Source organism: Lactuca serriola, chromosome 2, assembly GCF_051521515.1.
Source record: "Lactuca serriola cultivar US96UC23 chromosome 2, Lser_US96UC23_V15, whole genome shotgun sequence".
Lineage (NCBI taxonomy): Eukaryota > Viridiplantae > Streptophyta > Magnoliopsida > Asterales > Asteraceae > Lactuca > Lactuca serriola.
Window position 1 is genome coordinate 113,627,938 of NC_136409.1, and position 9,043 is coordinate 113,636,980.

At 39.1% G+C, this 9,043-nt stretch overlaps 1 long non-coding RNA gene across 3 annotated transcripts; it reads right to left on the bottom strand.

Moving 5' to 3' along the window:
- Positions 1 to 1,056: 1,056 nt before the first annotated feature.
- LOC145086641 (uncharacterized) lies at positions 1,057 to 4,199 on the bottom strand. 3 transcript variants are annotated; one of them, XR_013700526.1, is made up of 5 exons: positions 2,534 to 3,510; positions 2,301 to 2,412; positions 2,024 to 2,084; positions 1,339 to 1,400; positions 1,060 to 1,242 (listed from the first exon to the last, which is right to left on the bottom strand). It is a non-coding gene; the product is annotated as an uncharacterized LOC145086641 (long non-coding RNA). The 3 variants fall into 3 exon arrangements; XR_013700525.1 differs by adding an exon at positions 4,037 to 4,199 and having other exon boundaries at positions 1,067 to 1,242; positions 2,301 to 2,881; XR_013700524.1 differs by having other exon boundaries at positions 1,057 to 1,242; positions 2,301 to 3,509.
- Positions 4,200 to 9,043: the final 4,844 nt, after the last annotated feature.

A 9,043-nucleotide genomic window follows, 5' to 3' on the forward strand; every position in this document is an offset into this window, starting at 1 on the left:
GTTTTTCCAAGACGGTATATATGAAACTAATATGCCTAGTTTATAGGATTGTTAATTTATTTAATTTTTTTACCATAATTATGTAACGTTAAAATTTCAATTATATCCTTATCAAATGAGTGGTTCACAATCAGTCACATATTCATATAATATTTGATTATTATATATGATCCTAACTCTTTATCTCTCTCGTCACATATTCATATAATATTTGATTATTATATATGATCCTAACTCTCTATCTCTCTCTCTCTCTCTCTCTCTCTCTCTCTCTCTCTCTCTCTTATATATATATATATATATGACAAAATTGCAAAATGGTCCCTTGAGGTATGAATTGTTTTGAGGTTTTAGTTTAAATCCTGACTTTTTTGGCTTCATGGTCATTTTGGCCATGTTTGTATATAGATTTGGTCCCTCGTAAAATTGAAATGACTATAATACCATTCTAATATATTTCTATTTAATTTAATTGAAAAAGAAAATAATTAATTAATTTGGGCCCACCTCTCTTTCTCTCTCTCTCTCACATACACAGACACATCGTGCTTCCATTCCATTACCTACCAGATTCAAAACATTCACCCAAAGATCACCCCCTTGATCTTAAGTTTTGCTGCTATGTGAGTCTAAGCATTGACGGTATTAGTGGCGGTTCTCAAATCCGCTTGTGGGCATTTGGTCAGGTGAGTCCCCCCACTGCAAATAAAATGATATTTAGTGGCACAAAAAAGTGTCACTAAAAATAAAAAAAAAAGTGCCACTAAAACTCCCATTTACAATCAACGACACAAAAAAGAAGTGTCACTAGCAGCGCTCCCACTAAAGGCTTTTAGTGGCACTTTTTGGTTATGTTGTTGCAGCCCTTTGGGTTTTAACGACACTTTTTTTTATGCCACTATCACACTTTTGGTTTTTGTAAAACTTCTTTAATGATACTATAAGTGGTAAAATAAAAAGCAATCTTTATGCTTTTAGGATACTTTCTATTATCATAAAATATTTATATTTAATAATTAGGTCCATTTATTTTATTTATAAATTTAAATGGAAAAACACAAAATTTTTACTTAAGTTCAAATTAATTTCTCTAACATTAATATTCTCAATACATAAAATACAAATAAGTTTAAAAATTAATAAATCTAAATGTTGTGCTAGTATGAAAGATTAGAAAACAAAGCAGATCATCATTTGCATAGTCTTTTGACCCTTGTGTGTTTGTGGAATAATTTGAAATAGCTTGTAGGAAATACAACAAAAGAAAACCAATTATAATAAAAGTTAGTATTAGTATATAAAGTTATTAATGCTAATAAATAATCCAAAATACGTTACCACAGTTAAGCAGCGTTGTTTGAAGATGGATCTATCTTCTTCGTGTACTAATAGGTAAGTTTCTGCAAGAAAAACAAGCAAGAATAAAAAAAAATGTAATCATGGTGTTGTACATCATGGCCTGTGTTAGTTTCAATAATGAATTAGGTATATTTTATAACTAACTTTCCATCATAACTTTATTTGATTTAGAGGTTGAATGAACTCTTTAGCTACCGTGTATGTGATGTTACAGATGGTATCATAGGAGTGGTGAAAGATTGATACTTAGATGTACATAGAAGAAAAAACTTCAACCAATTTACATGGGATAATATTTGGGTTGATATTATATTCCTAATCGGTAGTGAGAATCAAGAAATTAGAATATTAAAGCCTAAACCTTTTCAAGTTTGTCACGATATTTAATTACATCTTTTTTATGTTTCTGATTGATACCCACATAACCAAGTTTATAATGCTTTCAAACGGATATGCATCTCTATTAAATAAGCATCACTAACAACTAACCTTAGAGTGAATCGTTTATCCTCAAATTCCATTTATTTTCTCAAGATATCACTCCTATTGTCGCCTTATATTGATTGTTAAATTTCTTTTCACATTTCAAGAAAAAAATTAAGAAATAAGGATATTAAACTATTAATCCGAAAAAACGAAGGAGAGAAAAATATTCAAAACTTACATGGGGGATTTTCTTTTCCTTTCTCTTCAATTATATAATTTCCTTCTCCCAATATCAAAACCTACACAAAATGATTATTGCAATAGAAGGGGATAAATAATAATTATGTTTGTTAAATTGAATTTACTATTAATGCGGGATATCAAAACCAAAACCATCTTTACAACATTAACAAACTAAAAAAAAATAAAAAAATAAAAAAATAAAAAAATAAAAATGTACGAAGTTTGGGCTAGATACTGAGAAAAGTTTTGAGAAGGAAATAATCCATACGTACAGTCATCGATTGATGGTCATGGCCATAATCATTGTCACTCCGTTCACAATCGCCTCCCTGACAACCACCTCTATAACATAATCTTGCTTCCTCCTCCCTCCATTGTGGTCGTCTAAAAGAAGAGAGAGAAAAAGAAGTATGAATTTCTTTTAAGAAGGGAAAAAAGAGCGACATATATGAACAAGAAAAACCAAGCAGGAGTTGAATTAAAATCAACTTCCCATTCTTCTAACCCCTTTTGAGAAATGCAGAAGATAATGGAATGCGTTTAGGGATGATGATATGTAGAATCGAGAAGACAGAGATGGAGAGCAATTGATCAGGGAAACTGTTATCCTTGAGAATCTTCACTCCGTCAGACAACAAGATCTCGTTGTTTAAGGGATGAACTCGGTGGAGCTGGGTGTGCTTCGGCCAAGTGGTCTAAATATCAGTCAACTTTATTCATTTGCTTATGTAATCTGTAGGGGGAATGTAACTATCATTATTCAAATTCGAGCTCCAGCTCTTTCAATTCAAGTTGTGTCGGAGGTTTTTCTTCGTCAGAAGCTGCAGGACGTCTCATCAAGGCATAAACCTATCTGCATAAACAAATCGAAATGATGAATACAGAATGAAAGACAGAGGCGTGGCAGTGCTGCATTTCTGGGTTGGGGTGGCTGACACAGGTGCAATGATTGTGACAGCTAGGGTTTCTGGAGGTGCAATGGTGGTGAGACGGTAGTCCGATTGTGCGGTTGTTGTAGTAATAGTGGAAAAGATGTGATGGAGTGGTACACAGTTGAGGGATGATGATGCGTATTTTAAAAGGAGCAATTCGCTGATCTATTTGGAAACTAAATTTGCAGGGCTAATAGGGTAGGATGGGTGTTGAAATTGTTTATCCTTCTGTTCTTATCATCGAGTTTTCATCTGATTTCTTCCTTCAGATTGGATGTTGGTCAACACTAGAAGGAACTGACACTATCGTTCGAGATTTTATAGATTTTTCCTTCCATACAGAGACTGAGATCTCCTAAACTTTTGTTTTCTTTCAAGGTAGCTTCGAATTAGTGGTAGTGTTACAATTTTGGTGGCGGTGGTGCTCGAGATTCACATCGTTTTTTCATGGATGTGGCGGTGGTTCTGTGTTTGGTGTTATGTTCATGAGAGAGAGACAGAGAGAGAAAAATATGTCCTCTATTCTATTTTTAATTATTAAAATAAATAAATATTAAATATAAAAAAGATGAAATAAAAATGAAAAATAAATACCTAAGATATTATAATCATTTCAATTTGGATGAACTATTTTCACATACAAAACAAAACCAAAAAAATCATAGTTTGAATGAAAACTCAAAAAAAATGAATACCATAAAGAACATTTTTGCAATTTTGTCTAACTATATATAACAAGAGTATATCCTTTTGGTTTCATTCAAACTTTCTTATGTTATATATCAAAGACATTAAATCCATAAATATGTATATTATTTCTAGATTCACGTCAATCTATTTATTCAAACATATATTATTCAGTATGATTTTATTATAATAAATTAAATTAATAGTTATATTTGTTTATTATACTTAGGAACAAGACAACTCATGTCAAACATAATTGCTACAAAAGTAATGCTAGCCTTTTTTTTAAAGTGGGTTTAAACTTTGATTCTTCTAATATGTAGGTAGACTTTGCATGCATACGCCATAAGCAACTTAACCTGAAGTTTAAAAAAAGGAGAAAGACATACCTAAATATAAATCAAATGCAAGAGAAGCAGAGCATTTTTCCGGTTGTAGCACCGACGGCCGATGGTCAAGTTCGATTAGAGCTTGAGACGGTCGGAGTTGTGATCGCGAGCGACATCAAAAAAATAAGCAGCGGCCGGTATATTTAGAGGCAACTGATTTCTCGTCTCCATCTTTTTTTGTAGATCTCTATGAAACATCACCAGAGCAAATCTGGTTGAAGCACAAAGATCTGAAGGCGTAAATGATAAATTTAGAGGCAAAAATTGTATATTTGTCGTTGTAGATCGTAGATCTATTGCCAGAGATAATAGATCTGGACCGAACCACTCTAGATATGATGAAAACAAAAACTTTTGGAGGCCGACGACATGCTTCGATGGTAGGTGGAGGAGGAAGTTTGAGTAGAGCTGTTTTATGGACATCGACGGAGGTTGTAGATCTTACCATATCTAGATTAAGAATACCACTAGAGATGAGGAAGCAGAGGCATTCAGATCTAAATAGATCTAAGCAAAAAACACAAAAGAGAATCGACGGAATCACGTCACCGAAGACGAAAAAGCGGAGGTGGTGGTTCACTGCGAATATGAGACAATGACGGGGGAGGTGATGGCAGTCGCCGGTGGTGATGGCCGATGGTAGTGCTTTGTGTTGGTGGGAGTAGGCGAGCCCTAAGGGTGTGCAAGGTGTGAAGACTCGGAAAAAAATAAGGCTCTTGTTTTAATAAAAACTATCTAGTCATTTTATGTATATTGCTCAAGTAAGAAGCTAAACTTCGGTTAGCTTAACTGGCTAAAGCGCTCATCTATGCGCCTGTTTTTCCATGTCACACGGGCTCGATCCCCATTTTTAAGCAAATTAATTGTGTGACATGGGTTCGTTCTACATTCTATATCTTTTTAAGCAAATTAATGAAAGTTACATCTTTGACCCTTCAAGTTTAATAGTAAATTTAATTTGGTAAATCATCTTTCATAAGTTTCAAGTTTCACCTATCTAACTTTGATAAATTCAGGTTTGGTTTCTTTTAATCAATTTAAGTATTATTTTTCCTCATGCAATTCATCACTCCTTTATTATTTGGTTTCTATGAATCCAAAACACATTAAGAATCTGTGTGCATATATTTTCAAGTAATTGATGATGTTATATATATATATATATATATATATATATATATATATATATATATATATATATATATATATATATATATATATAATAGGGGCCCATGTTTTATTCTTCGCACGACGCCTTCAAAATGAACGGACCTACCCGAGGTGAGAGAATTTAAAAGTGTTTATAAGTTGAAGATTTAGAAATGTAGAGTAAAGTGTGTGATTTATTATAATACTAGGTTACAACCCGTGGGAACTACGACTATAAATTTTATAAAAAAATTATATTATTAATAAGAGTTAAGTTTGTTTAACACTTTTTCTATTGATTATTTAAAATTGATATTAATATATATTTGTAAAAAAGTATATAAATTTGAATAGATGTTAAAGAGAAACACAATGAATAATATACTTTTACTTTGATTCTAACTTTGTCATTTGTGTAACGACCCAAAATTCAAGACCAAAAATTTCTTTTAATAAAACATTACTTTAAGCAAAGACATCATTCCAAAACATAATCTGAGTATAAGTTTTCAAAACACATGTTTATTATCAGAGTAAACATTCCCAGGCTGACTAATCAATGGTGTGTGTCATGCGATCACCCCGAGCTCCTCCCTCCGCTACCAGAAGTACCTGAAAACAAAACTGAAAACCGTAAGCACGAAGCTTAGTGAGTTCCCCACCTTACCACATACCATGCATAACCACATACTGCACATACTGGGCCACGCCCGCTATCCGGGGCCTCGCCCCCTACTTTGGGCCTCGCCCGCTACAACGGCCCCGCCGCTCCAGGCCCCGCCTGGCTTCGAGCCCCGCTCGGATACAGATCTGTTTCACTTAGGCCTCGTCTGTCACAGGGCCCCGCCCGCTAACATATAATAGCACATACACATATCACATGTCATCACATAAGCTAAACATATACTAACGGCTCTTGCTCTAAGGCCTCGCCTATCTCTGGGCCCCGCCCGAGTCCTGCTACTGATGAATCATGGAACCCCGTCCATACTCTTGCTGATAGTGAGATACGGGCCCCGCCCATCCTCGCTCCTTTCCTAACTTGGGCCTCACCCCTGGACTGCTGCTACTGAGATGTGGAACACCATCCACACTCTGCTATTGGTGAGATACGAGACCTCGCCCACACTCGCCTCCCTACCAGGCACATACAAGTATCACATAGACAACAAGTATAAACTATCACAAAACCATTTCTTGGGCACCCGCCCACTATCATTGGACCTCGTTCGAATATCATACTAGCATACTGTGCCTAGGGCTAACCCCCGGGTCTTCTACTCATAACTACATGGGTCGGCATTGTGACCGTAGACCCATTCATACAAAGGGAAAATCACCTGCGCTGGCTGAACTTGCTGATGATCCGACTAGCTGATGTCCGACCACTCTCTGAACTCCTGCTCTACTTGCTCCCCGAGCTACCAATATCAAAGCAACCCTTAGTCTAACTGACCCCCGACAGTTAACCAAGTCAACTCTAGTCCAAGTCAAAGTCCTGGTCAAAGTCAACCTTCCAGGTCAACCCTACTCGCCGAGTCCACCAACTGACTCGCCGAGTTCTTATGCTCAAATTCCTTCTAGTCACGACTTGACTCGCCGAGTCTACTAATTCCCGAATCCTGAACTGATCAACTTACTGAGTCCTGGCTCGACTCGCTGACTCGAGTCTTAACCCGAAGGGTTTGGGACCACGTGACCTGACTCGTCGAGTCCAAGAACAGACTCGCTGAGCACAAGGCAATCTCCAACCAACTCGCCGAGTTGTTCATCCAACTCGCCGAGTTCATGCCCATCTTCATCCGACTCGACGAGCTGTTCATCCCACTCGTCGAATTCCTCCTCATCTTCAAACTATTCGCCGAGTCCACTCGAAGGACTCGCCGAGTCCATTCGGTTCCACATACATGCAGAGGACTTTCGAGTCATGCAGGGACTCCAAACGGTAGATCTACCCTTCCCAAGCCTACTTCTCATGTAAAGTTGCAAACTTTACGTGTAGAGAAGGAGATCTAGGCAAAATGCACCATAAATTAAGGTTTAAGACCAAGAGGCTCCATAATCCACTCAATGACTGATACTTTACGGGATTCTAAACCAAAACAAGCATGGATCCGAGGTAGCAACCTCAGATCTGGACCTCAAGTTCGAGATTGATCTTAAACATGGTTTAAAAGCCCCAAAACTCATAACCAAGGAAGATCTGGAGGAGAGAAACGACTTAATACCTTCAAATGCTCTGAAACGATCCCCAAACTTCGGATCCAAGGCCACTCCTTGATGCTTCAAAGATTCCCACTTCTTCTTCTTCCTTTCAATCACTCAAGAATGGCCAAAAGCATGAATGAGCACAATGGGGGCTTAGGGTGCGGCGTTCTGGGTGTGAGAGACAGTAAAGGAGCACTAGGAAGAAGAGTGAAGCGATTAAATAGGCTCCAAGCCCCGGATTTAGGGTTTTCCTCGCACAGACCCTACTCGCCGAGTCGCCTTGGCCGACTCACCGAGTTGGTCACTTACTCCTCGACTCGGTTCCCGCTCGGACTCGTCGAGTTCCTCCTTGGACTCGCCGAGTCCCTCCTAATTTAGGGTTTCCTTTACTTTCTTGGCTTTCAAAACTTGGGTGTTACAACTCTCCCCCACTTAAACTAAACTTCATCCTCGAAGTTTGCAATGGCCCACCGCCTACGATCTACCTCCAATACCCCACCAATTATTCCAACACCAGCTGCCTACCTTCGCTGGTCTTCCACCTGGTCATTCTGACTAGCATCACTCCCTGTGGATACTCATCTCGGGTCAATTCTAACCCTGAATATTCTGGAGACACAACTTACCCAACCATCAATCCTTCTAGTACTCTCCGAGTACTGCACTGAACCCATAGGGGTTCACCCCCTTCTTTCCTTACGCGATTCCCTTGCCTTCCCAAGGCGATGCTCCAAAAACAACTATTTCCTCTGTCACTGTGAAGATCCTATAATCACCATTCCATTATTCCTGCTAAATCCAGTACTGGTCATCACTTCCAGTAACCACTAACACTCCTCTCTCGTCATGACATGGTGTCGAGCACCCCTCGACTCAGCGAACTGAATTCCACCATAACCCGCTTAACCGCACTACTATTGACTGGATATTTCTACCATTCCTCATCCGCCTTCCGGATGAACTGAGACCACTCTGGTCCCTACCAACCTATCAATATCTGGGTTACCGGCTCCCACCGGTAGCTAGTCCCAACACCATCACTAGCCGCTCTCAGCGACTTCCAAAGAAACCTCGACCACCTATAATTGCTCAATCAATTCTGCCATTCAGGCACTACAAGCTTGGGATCCCCGATCCGCTAACTTGACACTAAGGTCCCTACCAGGTCCCACCTGCGCTGCTAGAACTCACGGGCCTCGCCCACAGGTCCCACCCGCCTCTATCCTTCTAGTCCCACTAGCTATTCACTCTCGCTCGGGCCTCGCCCACGGGTCTCACCCGACCATACTACTGAGCGACCCTGCTCCCAGGTCTCATCTACACTGCTAATCTCATACGGGCCTCGCCCACGGGTCTCACCCAACTATATCCTGGAGCGGCCTCTCCTAAGGTCTCACCTCGCTAGGGCTATACAGGCAACTCCCTATCATTCTCAACCACTACCCATCCTGATCCCTATCTGATCACTAGAAAATAAGGGCCTCGCCCCAACTCCGCTAACGAAGCGACTAAGGAATGCTACGGCTTACCCATAGCCTTACATCACTATCCATTGCTGACTGCTAGTGAATGCTACGGCTGCCCCGTAGTCTTACAACACTTCCACCACTGACTGCTAATACGAAGGCACCCATGTGCCCTTAGCTCTCA